This window comes from Solanum lycopersicum, chromosome 8, assembly GCF_036512215.1.
Source record: "Solanum lycopersicum chromosome 8, SLM_r2.1".
Classification (NCBI taxonomy): domain Eukaryota; kingdom Viridiplantae; phylum Streptophyta; class Magnoliopsida; order Solanales; family Solanaceae; genus Solanum; species Solanum lycopersicum.
This window is the reverse complement of record NC_090807.1, coordinates 36,308,146-36,320,454: the sequence shown is the minus strand read 5'-3', so window position 1 is coordinate 36,320,454 and position 12,309 is coordinate 36,308,146. Positions and strand designations below refer to the sequence as shown.

General features: G+C 31.3%; 1 long non-coding RNA gene across 1 annotated transcript; it reads right to left on the bottom strand.

Annotated features, from left to right (window-relative positions):
• Positions 1 to 3,508: 3,508 nt before the first annotated feature.
• LOC138337689 (uncharacterized) lies at positions 3,509 to 9,186 on the bottom strand. Its single transcript, XR_011211087.1, has 3 exons — positions 8,049 to 9,186; positions 7,210 to 7,286; positions 3,509 to 3,863 (listed from the first exon to the last, which is right to left on the bottom strand). It is a non-coding gene; the product is annotated as an uncharacterized lncRNA (long non-coding RNA).
• Between the last annotated feature and the right edge of the window lie 3,123 nt (positions 9,187 to 12,309).

Genomic DNA, 12,309 nt, shown 5'->3' with positions numbered 1-12,309 from the left:
TGAAAACCAAAAAGAAAAATTAAAAATGGAAAAAGTACTAAATAAAAATTTATCATGTTGCAAAAATAAAATGGCACCACAATTTGGATGCACAACTAAAAAACAAAAATCTAAAAGATATAAAAATTATAGAAAAAAGAAATCTATATATAAATATAAACAACCAAGACGAAGGTATTATGTAAAAAACTATAAAATAAAAAGACCATACAGACCAAAAAGAAAGATATCCCAATGTACTTGTTATAATTGTGGAAAGATAGGACACATAGCTAAAGATTGTAAATTACCCAAAAATCCAAAAAGAAAACAAATAGCATAATTAATTATAGATACTGAAAAATATATTCAAATAGAGTACATAGATTATGAATTAAGTGAAAATGATAGTATATATGAAGTATCAGATATAGAAACTGAGAATGAAGAAGAAAATATTAACATAGATAATAATGAAACAGATGAAGAAATATAATGTCTGAAAATGAAATAAAAATAATATCTAAGGAAGAATATCAAAATGAAGAATCATCAGAACAGAAAATTATATTTGATAATACAATATTTGAACAAATAAAAGGAAAAGAATTAGATTTAAGTGTTGAAAAAGTATTAGAAATACCTATTTTAAGAAATTGGTTTAAAAGACAAAAAGAAGAATACTATGTAGTTAGCCAAAAAGAACATATCATAGATTGCAAATACACAAGAGGAAAAGCATATATACCTATAATAAATAAAAGAATGATAAACAAAGAAATACAAGATATAAAAGCTAAAACACCAATAAAATATGTACATTTAGGAGGAACAGAAATATTAATAAAAGCCTGCTTTAGAGAAGGAATAGATACACCTATAGAAATATATTTAGCAGATGATAGAATTGTACACCCTATAGAAAAAAGCGTAATTAGTGCAGTAAAAGGAAACTTGATATATCAAAAATTTAAATTTACAATAAGTGCTAATTATACAGTATCATTAACAGATAAAAACATAGATAGATCATTAGTTCTATATTGGAAAATGTCTAGAATAGAACTAGCACCAGGAAGCAAATTATTTACAGCAAGATGTAAAAATTTATATATATTAACAACAAAGCATAAAATAACAGCAAGAAATAAAATTAATAAAATAAAAATAGAAAATCCTTTTGAAAAAATAATTACTGTAATAGACAATAATGACTATAGCTATAAAGAAATTGATATAGAAGAAGATTTAGAGATAGTAAAAGAAAAATTAAGCACTTCAAGCGTACCAAATACATTGACAAGAGCTACCTCATCAAGGATGGGTACATCTAAAAGAAAATATGAAATTCCACAAAGCTTATTAGATAAAGAAGAAATAACACCATATCATTATTTCATAGCAGGAATAATAGACCAAAGAAAATATAAAATATTAATAAATACAGGACAAGAAGAAAATTATATAACAAGAGAGTTAGTATTAGAAGAAGAAATTATAAGAACAGGACATACATGCCCTGGACTACCTAGTGAGATAGTAAACACGAATGAAGAAACAACAGAAAAAGAAATAATTATAGGAGGAATACCCTTAATAATACAATTCAAAATATACCAAGGAGATCATAATATTACATTAGGAATAAAATGGTTAGAAAAAGTTAAACCATACAACATAGAAAATGAACAATTAACAATAACTTGTCAAAATAAGAAAATAATTATAAAAAGGACAAAATGATTAATGAAAATATTTATACTTGCAAAAATTATAGTAGAAGGATATTACAACAGATATTATACACCTATGATAGATACAAGAGCAGAAGCGAATATATGTAAATATAATTGCTTACCAGAAGATAAATGGGAAAAATTAAAAACACCTATGGTAGTAACGGGATTTAACAATGAAGGAAGTATGATTAAATACAAAGCAAAAAATATAAAAATACAAATATGGGATAAAATACTAACAATAGAAGAAATGTATAATTTTGAATTTACTACAAAAGATATGTTATTAGGAATGCCATTTCTAGATAAATATTATCCACACATAATAACAAAAACACATTGGTGGCTTACTACACCATCCGGAAATAAGATAGGAGCAAAAAGAGTAAATAATAAACAACGAAAAACTATGGAATGGATAAAAGGAAGTGAAAAGATAAACCAAGAAATGGAAAATATAAATAATAAACAAATAACGCAATTAGAAATTATTATATTTCCTATAGACAAAGTCAAATTAATTAATGAACAATTAGAACAATTATATAGTGAAGATCCATTACAAGGATGGGAAAAACATAAGACAAAAGTAAAAATTGAATTAATAGATGAAAATAGTATAATAACACAGAAACCATTAAAGTATAACTTTGATGATCTAGAAGAATTTAAAATACATATAAATGAATTTTTAGAAAATAATTACATACAAAAAAGCAATAGTAAACATACAAGTCCAGCATTTATAGTAATAAAACATAGTGAACAAAAAAGAGGTAAAAGTAGAATGGTCATAGATTATCGTAATCTAAATGCTAAAACCAAAACATACAATTATCCAATACCAAACAAAATACTAAAAATAAGACTAATACAAGGATATAATTATTTCAGTAAATTTGACTGTAAATCAGGATTTTACCACCTAAAACCAGAAGAAGAATCTAAACAATTAACAGCATTCACAGTACCGCAAGGTTTCTATGAATGGAATGTTTTACCTTTTGGATATAAAAATGCACCAGGTAGATTCCAAAATTTTATGGATAACTGTTTTAACCAGCTAGAAAACCGTATTGTATATATAGATAACATATTGTTATATTCTAGAACACAAGATGAACATATAAGGTTATTGGAAAAATTTATACATATAGTAAAAAATGCAGGTATAAGTTTGAGTAAAAGAAAAGCAGAAATTATGAAATCACAAATAGAATTTCTAGGAATACAAATAGATAAAAATGGAATAAAAATGCAAACACATATAGTACAAAAAATAATTACTATTGATGAAAATATAGATACAAAGAAGAAATTACAATCCTTTCTAGGATTAGTAAATCAGGTAAGAGAATATATACCAAAATTAGCAGAACATCTAAAACCATTACATAAAAAACTTAAAAAAGATGTAGAATATCATTTTGACGATAAAGATAAAAAACACATAGGAAATATTAAGAATTTATGTAAAAAACTACCAAAACTATATTTTCCTGATGAAAATAAATCATTTACTTATATTGTCGAAACAGATTCAAGTGATCATAGTTATGGAGGAGTTTTAAAATACAAATATGAAAAAGAAAAAATAGAACACCATTGTAGATATTATTCAGGATCTTATACAGAAGCACAAATAAAATGGGAAATAAATAGAAAAGAATTATTCGCATTATATAAATGTTTATTAGCATTTGAACCATATATTGTTTACAATAAATTTATTGTAAGAACAGATAACACACAAGTAAAATGGTGGATAACGAAAAAATTAGATGATTCAGTTACAACAAAAGAAATAAGGAGACTAGTATTAAACATACTAAATTTTACATTTACAATTGAGGTAATAAAAACTGACAAAAATATGATTGCAGACTATTTATCAAGACAGAGTTACACAGCCAGGACAAGATAATGTTATGGAAAACATACTCAAAACCCTAACTACACTTTGTACAAAAGTGGACAGTATGGGCTTGAGAATTCAAAAGCTAGAAGAAAAGGAAGAATCTACAAGTCAGCAGCATGACTCTAAAAGTGCGGAGCTACGTCGTTCGGCGGACGGTAAAAAGCCAGAACTAGAAGGAGACGTTGGGAAACTCCATAAAACCCATAACAATGTTTGTTCAGATACAGCTGCAGGTACAAGTAAAAGAACTAGTGAAAAACCAAAAAACACAAACTTAAACCAGTTATTTGCAAAACCATTTACCCAAAAACCACAAATGCAAATACCAGCAGAACCACAAACATCAACCTATGCAGTAAGCCTACAAAACGACAAAAAAAGCTATAACTATATTACCCAATCTTACATTGAAAACATATACAAAATCCAAACATACCTAAACCTAAACCCAAGATCTACACAAACAAAAAATCCCGAAGAAGATTATATAACCCAGAAACTACAAGGATATAACAAACTTATTGCACAACCTAAGACCAACCCCAACCTAGTAAAAACATGTTATAACTACGGACTACTAAATACAGTATACACATATACCGGAGAAGAGATAGTCGGAATACCAGAATTACATAGAGCATTTCTGACATATAAAAGAATTACCAAAGGAAATTTATTCTATATAAAATGTTATACAGCACCAACAGAGATATTATACAAAGAGATAAAATCACCAATACAGGTGGTAAAGATAAGATTAACAAAAGATATGATTATTCCAGAAGAAATAGAAAAACAAAATGAGATACCAAAAGTAGAAATACCAAATTTTTATGCAAATAAAAGAATAATTGGTATAGCTACGATTATACAAGAGCTAGCAAACAATTATTTAAATGGCAATGCTATTTGGAGTTATTATGCAAGAGATCAGGTAATGATATATGCAAACTCCAAAGAATTAAGAAAATCAGATATGGACAAAGTTCAAAGATGGATTTTGTCATTATTACAACCAGAAGAACAACCATCTACGAGAGCTTTGAAGAAAGGATTTATTTCAGAAGAATTATTAGTAAGGTATTGCAAACTTATCAGCAACAAATATCCAGACCACAAATGCTCCAAATGCAACGGAGAAGACAATGTGATACCTACAGTTGATTTAGGATAAAAAAAAAAGAGAGTTATTATTGTTGGCTAAATATCAGCCATATGTATAAAGTAAGAGTCTTTTATTTTTGTCGTGTTGCGTCGGCTATAAAAAGCCAAATTGTATAAAAGTCGTAAAGTAAATAGTTTGTCAGCCAATCATGTAAAAAGTTTGTCGGCCAATTATGTAAAATAGTAATAGTAAGTATTTTGTTTTCTTGTGTCGGCCGAATATAGAGAGGCCAAGTGTAAAGTATGTGTCGGCCACTTTTGGCCAAAAGTCTGTAAATTTTGTGTATAAATAAAGGAGCTTTCCTCATAAATAAAACACACATGGAAATCTAATTACACATAGATAGTTGTTAAGTTCTTCAAATAAGCTAATGTCTGTTAGTTGGTGAATATAGTGTTAGAATTAAGTTAAAATTATTCTAATTAGACTTAGAAAATTTTTAAGTCGGTTAATAAATTAAATTGGTAAATATAGTGTCGGAATTAAGTAAAAAGTAAACATATAAGACTTAGAAAGTTTTTAAGTTGTTTAATAATTTAAATTTGTGAATATAATGTTGAAATTAAGTTAAAACTAAACTAATTAAACTTAGTAAGTTGTTAAGTTATTTAAAAAAACTAATGTGATTTAATTGGTGAATAAAAAGTTGGAATTAAGTTAAAACTAAACTTATTAGACTTAGAAAGTTATTAAGTTGTGTAATAAGTTTAATTGATGAATAAAGTGTTGGAATTAAGTTAAAACTAAATTTATTAGAATAAAAAATATAAGTATTAACTAAACTAATGTGATTTAGTTGGTTACTATACTATTGAAATTAAGTTAAAACTAAAATAATTAGACTAAGAAAGTTGTTCAGTTATTTTATGTTATTGAAATTATGTTAAAACTAAACTAATAAGACTTAGAAAGTTGTTAAGTTGTTTAATTAGTTAAATTGACCAATATAGTTTTTGAATTAAGTTAAAACTAAACTAATTAGACTTAGAAAGTTATTAAGTTGTTTAATAAGTTAGATTGGTGAATACATTATTTGAATCAAGTTAAAACTAAACTAATTAGACTTAGAAAGTTGTTAAGTTGTCTAATAAGTTAAATTGAAGAATAAAGTGTTTAAATTAAGTTGGAACTAAACTAATTAGACTTAGAAAGTTGTTAAGTTCTTCAAATAAATTAGTGTGATTTAGTTGGTTAATATAGGGTTGGAATAAAAATAAAACTAAACTAATTAGACTTATAAAACTATTAAGTTGTTTAATAAGTAAAATTGATGTATAAAGTGTTGGAATTAAGTTAAAACTAAACAAAATAGACTTAGAAAGTCGTTAATTTCTTTAAACAAACTAATTTGATTTACTTAGTTAATATAGTGTTGGAATTAAGTGTCACGACCCAAATTGAGTCGTGGTGGCACCAACATTTGACCTCCTAGGTGAGCGAACCAACAAATCTAAACCTCAACATTTACTAATAGATCAACTATTAATAATAAAAATAATGCAGAAGATCCAAAACTTATTAACGTAACCAATTAAATAAGTTTTTAAAGTTTAACACTTATTATCCCCAAAATCTTGAAGTCATCACATCAAGGACAGCTATCCTCAAATTACCAAGTCTAAGAATATTTAAGAAACCAAAATAAGCAAAAAGATGGTCCATGTCAAAAAGTCAAAGACATCAAGACGTGAATGAGAGAATCCAGCACGAGCTAGAAATAATAGCTCACCCTCAACTCTGATGTGCTAGAGACTAGCTACAGTTGAGGATGAATCGAAGTCGATGGTACACTTGCTGCACTCAACAAAAGAACAGAGAGAAAATACAAGTAGGGGCCAGTACAAGGAACACGTACTGAGTAGGTATCATCGATCAACTCAAAATAGAAATCAACATATACCGAATAATAATATAAAATCAACTGTAATACTTAACAGGTGGCAAGGAACAAACACATGAACCATTGACAACAACAACACCATAATAGGTACACCATAAATCACAACATCAAGCACCTTGTGAGGACTCATGCCTCCACACCATACTCATCTGGGAAATAGGTTCCTTGAGATTAAGTATATTATGTTACTTCAAGATTCCTTGCCTTTAATGTTATTGTGTCGGAACGTGACACTCCAATCTCATAATACCGTGTCGGAATGTGACACTCCGATCCAATTATCTCATTATTTTATTTCAGCAAGCTCTCTTTAGTCAAGGCGTCATTTTAATAGAGAGGGTTCATGACTAAAAATTCAATATTCTCATAATTTTAGGCCAACCACAAATTACACAATCAAAACATACAACAACGCAATCAAGTACATAAGAGACTTTACAATATCACTCAATACATATCAATCGCTATTTAGAGTTTATCTATCAAATAGAAGTAATCCATAACCTACCTCCACCGAAGAATCGAAGTCAAGCAACTATTTCTGCAACGCTTTTCCTTTCCTTATTGCCTCCGAACCCTTCCAATCTATCAAGAGTATATATGCATAATGTGTAAGTTGACAACCCCATAAACACTCAGATTATTCTATGTCTAACCTGTACCCATCATTTCACCTATTTATATAATCATTTTTTAAAGGTCAAACCTAAGGGTAAGTTTGAGTTCCTCCATTTAGCCCAGCTTTAATGAAATTTATGTAATTAAATATAATTAATGTTTAATTACTTATCTCAATATATGTATAATATGATAATGAGAAGAACCAAATTTAAAACAAAAATTAACTAGTGTGCTATTAACAAATTTCCTTTCCTTCCATGTAATTAACTTTTTCACAAATACTTGTTCCAATGACCTTTAATAATCACACTACACCTTAGTAACATTCTTATCTAAATATGAAATTTTCTATTATAATCCTTTCATGATGATATTATTTCTTCTATAATCACAATTTTCTACACACCTTAAAATCATTAACATCTATTCTTGACCATCACGATGCCATAATCATCATCACAATTATGTCGCTGCCATTTCCCATACCAACCGACAACAAATTTATCCTACCATTTTCATATACAAAAGTTATCATATCATCGTTCTAATTTTTAATAATATAATAATAATCATAAATTCTTGCCTAACATTTACTAATTAAAATTGGACAACAAACCTATTGAACATATAAACAAATGGATCATTAATGCATTCCATGAATTTCCACCCAATTAATATAACCCATCACATATTACTGAAGGAAAATTAAAAAAGTTGAAGCATTACCTGAACGACAATCGTTTCTGACTGACTCCGCCGATAATGTTTCTCTCGTTAATCTTCTTTATCGATTTTCTTTTTATCTACAAATTATTTACTACCCTAGTTATTAAAAGACTAATTATAAAAATAGTAAAAGCGGTCCACCATTAATTTGAATGTTATTTTCCTTAACCACCAACTAAATAAATTATAAAAATTACCCCTTACTATATAACTATTGTTGAGAATAGTCCAAAATATACATTTAAAATTTATCGAAAGATTCGTTTATGAAATAAAAATCTTTAGTACTCAAAACAACTAAATGGATCGATACAATAGATATCAATTTACCAATATTTATATCTCGAACAATCATAGGAAGACAAGCAAGGGCGGAAAAGAGTACCTAAATCTGTAAAAAGATGTCGATATCTTTCTTGCATATCAACCTCACTCTCCCAAGTGGACTCCTCCACTGGCCGATTCTTCCACTGAACCTTGATAGATGCAATCTGCCTTGATCTCAACTCGCGGACCTCCCTATCTAGAATAGCAAAAGGCTCCTCCTCATAAGTCAGATTCTCATGAAGAAGAACTGAATCCCAAGGAATAATGTAATTTCTATCACCATGATATTTTTTCAGCATAGACACATGAAATATCGGGTACACTCCTGACAACCCTGGAGGCAATGCCAATTAATAGGCCACCTCTCTCACAAGCATCAGAACTTCAAATGGACCAATATACCTCGGACTAAGCTTACCTCGCTTACCAAATCGCATCACAACTTTCATGGGTGAAACCTTCAGCAAGGCTTGTTCACCCTCCGTAAAATTCAAGTCCCTAACCTTTCGATCTGCATATTCCTTGTGCCTACTCTGAGCTTCTTAAAGCTTCTCTTCAATAAATTTCACCTTCTCTAATAATTCCCTCATAAGATCAGTACCCCAAGGTCTAACCTCAAATGCTTCAAAACAACCAATGGGGGACCTATATGTCCTCCCATACAATGCCTCAAATGGCGTCATATTAATACTGGAGTGATGTCTATTGTTGTATGAAAACTTTTCTAAAGGTAAAAATTTATCCCAATGACCACCAAATTCTATCACACATGCACGAAGCATATCCTCCAACACCTGAATCGTTCGCTCAGACTGAACATCGGTCTAAGGGAAAAATGTAGTACTAAGATCCAGAGTAGTACCCAATTCAGCATGTAATGTCCTCTAAAACTTAGAAGAAAATTGTGTACCTCTATCTGATATGATGGGAAGTGGAACTCCATGCAATCGAACAATCTCAGAGACATAGAGTATCGCTAACTTCTCGGCATTGTAAGTCATCTTAACCGGAATGAAGTGAGCAGACTTAGTTAACCTGTCAACAATTACCCAAATAGAATCAAACTTACTCAATGTCTTTGGAAGACCAACTTCAAAATCCATTGCAATCATTTCCCACTTCCTTTAGGAATGGGCATTCTCTGAAGTGTCCCTCCAGGCCTCTGTGTTCATACTTTACCTGCTGACAGTCTGGGCATTGGGTAACAAAATCAACAATGTCACGCTTCATTCAATTCAACAAAAAAATTTTCTTTAGATCACGGTATATCTTGGTTGCACCAGGATGTATAGAATACCTTGAACTATGAGCCTCTGTAAAAATAGTGTGAATCAAATCATCCAAACGGGGCACACATACCCTTCCTTTAATCCTCAAGATGCCTTCTTCATCAATTATTGCCTCTTTAGCCTTTCCTCGCAATACCATATCTCGAATTCGGCTCAGCTTCTCATCAGCAAACTGATTTCCCTTAATCTTGTCAAGAAAAAAGATCTTGACTCCACACAGGCCAAAAATCCTCCTTTCTCTATTACTTCCAGCCTCATAAAGTCATTAGACAGAGTTTCAACTTCTCTAGCCAATGGGCGTCTAGAAACCTGCAAGTAGGCTAAACTATCCATGCTCCCTGTTTTTCTACTTAAAGCATCTGCCACAACATTAGCTTGAAAAGGGTGATACAAAATAGAATATAATAGTCTTTCAATAGTTTCATACACCTCCTCTGCCTCAAACTAAAGTCTCTCTAAATAAAGACATATTGTAAACTACTATGATCTGTATAAACTTCACACTTGACTCCATATAGATAATGTCTCCATTGCTTTAATGCAGATACAACTGCAGCCAACTCCAAATCATGGGTCGGATCGTTACGTTCATGCACTTATAATTGCCTCAAAGCATAAGTAATTACATTCCTCTCCTGTATTAGCAGTGCACCCAAACCAGTATAAGATGCATCACAATAAACAATAAAATTCTTACCTTCCACTGGCAAAGTAAGAATTTGTGTCGTAGTCAACAAGGTCTTGAGTTTCTGAAAGCTTTCTTCACATTCATCCGACCATACAAATGGAACATTCTACTTAGTCAAATTTGTCAGCTGCGAAGCAATAGAAGAAAATCCTTTGACGAATCGACGGTAGTAGCTAGCTAAACCAACAAAGCTTCTTAACTCTGAAACATTAGAAGGTCTTACCCAACTCTTCTTTTCTTCAATCTTAGAAAGATCCACCGCATCTCCATCGTTAAAAACCATGTGCCCCAAGATGGATACTGCATCGATCCAAAACTCACACTTGGAGAATTTGGCATAAAGCCTTTTCTCCCTTAAAAACTCCAATAAAACTCTCAAATGCGCCTCATGTTCTTTCCTTCTCTTTGAGTATATCAATATATCATCAATAAATACAATAATAAAGAGGTCAAGATATAGCTTCAAAACCCTGTTCATTAGGCCCATGAAAGCAGCAGGGGCATTCGTAAGCCCAAAAGACATTACTAAAATTCAAAATGCCCATACCTAGTTCGAAAAAAGTGTTTGGCACATCTGTTGCCCGTATTTTTAATTGATGATAACCGGATCTCAAAATAAATTTTAGAGAAGACAAAAGCACCTTGTAACTGATCGAACAAATCATCAATGCGAGGAATGGGATACTTGTTCTTAATAGTTACCTTATTGAGTTGCCTGTAGTTTATGCACATCCGAAAACTTCCATCTTTCTTCTCCACAAATAAAATAGGAGCACCCAAGGGGATGGACTCGGTTTAATAAAACCTTTACCTAACCACTCTTGAAGTTGGGACTTTAACTCCCTTAACTCAGCTGGAGTCATTCTATAAGGAGGAATGGAAATGGGGCGAGTACTCGGCTCTAGATCAATACAAAAATCAATATCCCTAACCAGTGGCATACTAGGAAGGTCTGCACGAAACACATCCAGAAACTCACGGACTATCAAAACAGAATCAATTGAAGGTACTTTGGAAGTATCATCCCTGAGATGTTCCAAGAAAGCTAAACAACCCTTACTCACCATCCTCTTAGCACGAAGAAAAGAGATAATACAAACTGGAGTGGAAATATAGTCATGCTCTCATACTAGTGGATCTGTCCCAGGCTTGGACAATGTCACAGTTTTAGCATTACAATCTAAGATTGCAGATTTTGGAGAAAGCCAAGTTATACATAGAATTACAACAAAATCAACCATGTCTAGAATTATTAAATCTACATAAGTATTGATCCCCACAAAAATCACAAGGCAAGACCTATACACCTTCTCAACTATCACAGACTCACCCACAGGAGTAGAGACACCAATAGGCATGTCAAGCAAATCACAATATAAATCAAGACTAGTAGCAAATGAGAAAGATACATATGAAAATGTGGATCCAAGATCAAACAATACAGAAGTCATGCAATCACAGACCAAAAGAGTACCTGTGATAAAAAACATCAAATGTCTCTGTGTCATACCTCCCAGGGAAAGCGTAATAATGGGCCCTATCACTTGTTTGTCCATTGCTCCTACAAAGCTGCGCTATAGGGAGTTCCAACTTGCCTGCCACCCCGACTAAACTGGTGACCGCCATGACCTTGGCCACCACGTCCTTAAGAATGACGACCTCTACCATGACCGCCTCTGCCTCTAACTACTAGGGATCTGTAACTCTGTTTTAGACAATATTTCCTAATATGTCCAGCATCTCCACATCCATAAAAAGTCCTGGAGTAAGGTATAGGTCTCTGTGAAAATTTAAAAGTATGGAGATAACCTCCAATCCTAGAAAAAGGATGACTGGTCTGTGACAGAACCCCAGCTGAAGCCTGTAATGAATAATGAATAGGATGGACTGGATAACCTCTTTAACTCTTCCCTCTGGAGTAAGAACCACTAAACTCACCTCCCTTACAAAACTTTTT